The following is a 2,054-nucleotide window of genomic DNA, read 5'->3' as shown; positions in this document are numbered from 1 at the left end:
ATATATGAATTGCTAAAGCAGCTCTGAATAACAAAATATAATTACTAATTAAATAGCAGTCTAGTCAAGATAAAAATGCACATAGAATGCCTCCCATCAATTCTACTCTAAAATATACTCTCTGTAGGAATTCATTAAAATGTGACCAAGGACTTGCAGATCCTGCGCCCAAGGAGACGCACGGAGCTAACATTGTCTTATTTGCGCGACTCTCCCAGCGGGTTCTCTCTGGGCACAATGGCAACTCTTTTTTTTTTTTTTTTAAGATTTTATTTATTTATTCATAAAAGACAGAGAGAGAGAGAGGCAGAGGGAGAGGCAGGCTCCCAAGGAGCAGGGAGCCCCATGCGGGACTCGATCCCAGGACCCCGGGACCATGACCCGAGCCGAAGGCAGACGCTTAACCATCTGAGCCACCCAGGCGCCCCCACAATGGCAACTCTTAAGGAAAAACTGATTGCACCAGTTGCAGAAAAAGGCAACCGTCCCAAACAATAAGATCACTGTAGTGGGTGTTGGACAAGTTGGTATGGCGTGTGCCATCAGCATTCTGGGAAAGTCTCTAGCTGATGAACTTGCCCTTGTTTTGGAAGGTAAACTCAAAGGAGGAATGATGGATCTGCAACATGGGAGCTTATTTTTTCAGACACCTAAAATTGTGGCAGATAAAGATTACTCTGTGACTGCCAATTCTAAGATTGTCGTGGTGACTGCGGAAGTCCGCCAGCAGGAGGGAGAGTGATGGCTCAATCTGGTGCAGAGGAATGTTAATGTCTTCAAATTCATTATTCTGCAGATAGTCAAGTACAGTCCTGGTTGTATCATAATTGTGGTTTCCAACCCAGTGGATATTCTCACATATGTTACCTAGAAACTAAGTGGACTACCCAAGCACTGTGTAATTGGAAGTGGGTGTAATCTGGATTCTGCCAGATTTCGCTATTTTATGGCTGAAAAACTTGGCATTCATCCCAGCAGCTGCCATGATTTTGGGAGAACATGGCGATTCAAGTGTGGCTGTGTGGAGTGGAGTGAATGTGGCAGGCATTTCTCTTCAGGAACTGAATCCAGAAATGGGAACAGACAACAACAGTGAATATTGGAAGGAAGTGCATAAGATGGTGGTGGAAAGTGCCTACGAAGTCATCAAGCTAAAAGGATATACCAACTGGGCTATTGGATTAAGTGTGGCTGATCTCATTGAATCCATGTTGAAAAATCTATCCGGGATTCATCCAGTGTCAACAATGGTGAAGGGGATGTATGGCATTGAGAACGAAATCTTCCTGAGCCTTCCATGTATCCTGAATGCTCGAGGCTTAACCGGTGTGATCAACCAGAAGCTGAAGGATGATGAAGTTGCCCAGCTCAAGAAAAGTGCAGATACCTTGTGGGACATCCAGAAAGATCTGTGACTTCTGGCTTCTAGACTGTAGAAATTTAAAACTACAATGTGATTAACTGTGAGCCTTTAGTTTTCATCCATGTACATGGATCACAGTTTGCTTTTATCTTCCTAAATATGTGAATCTGGGCTCACAAAATCAATGCCCATGCTTGGTTTAATGCTTGCAATATGAGCCCTTGAACAAATAAAATTAACTATTGCAGTGTGAAAGAAAAATGTGACCAAGGAGATGTTTACACAGATTTTTATTGTTGTAATGTTAATAATAGCAATTGTTTTAAAAAACCGTAGATGTCAATAAACAAGTGATAAAGCATCCACAAAAAAATGATGTAAAAGATTAATGTGTATACATATATATACACATTATGATGTATATATATATGATGTATATATATATATACATTTTGTGATGCATATATGTATATATAAATATATATTTTTAAATTTTGAGTTAAAAAACAAGTTTTGGAATCATATACAAAGGAGACCATTCACATTATATTCTAAAAGATAAAAACCGTTATGAACCTTGAGGTTAGAGAAAAAGGAATAAGATCAGGAAGAGATACATTCTGGATTCAACTTTATAATGTTATCCCTTAAATTTGAGATCTTACAGAGATATGGGAACAATATGAAGCTA

General features: G+C 39.4%; 1 pseudogene; it reads left to right on the top strand.

The window, feature by feature from the left end:
- Positions 1-432: 432 nt before the first annotated feature.
- LOC114223487 (L-lactate dehydrogenase B chain-like) lies at positions 433-1,436 on the top strand (annotated as a pseudogene).
- Positions 1,437-2,054: the final 618 nt, after the last annotated feature.

This window comes from Eumetopias jubatus, unplaced genomic scaffold, assembly GCF_037043125.1.
Source record: "Eumetopias jubatus isolate StellerSeaLion01/CBP00866 unplaced genomic scaffold, mEumJub1_p1.0 scaffold_9, whole genome shotgun sequence".
Classification (NCBI taxonomy): Eukaryota; Metazoa; Chordata; class Mammalia; order Carnivora; family Otariidae; genus Eumetopias; species Eumetopias jubatus.
The sequence above is the reverse complement of the archived record's forward strand: the minus strand, read 5'-3'. Positions and strand labels throughout refer to the sequence as shown.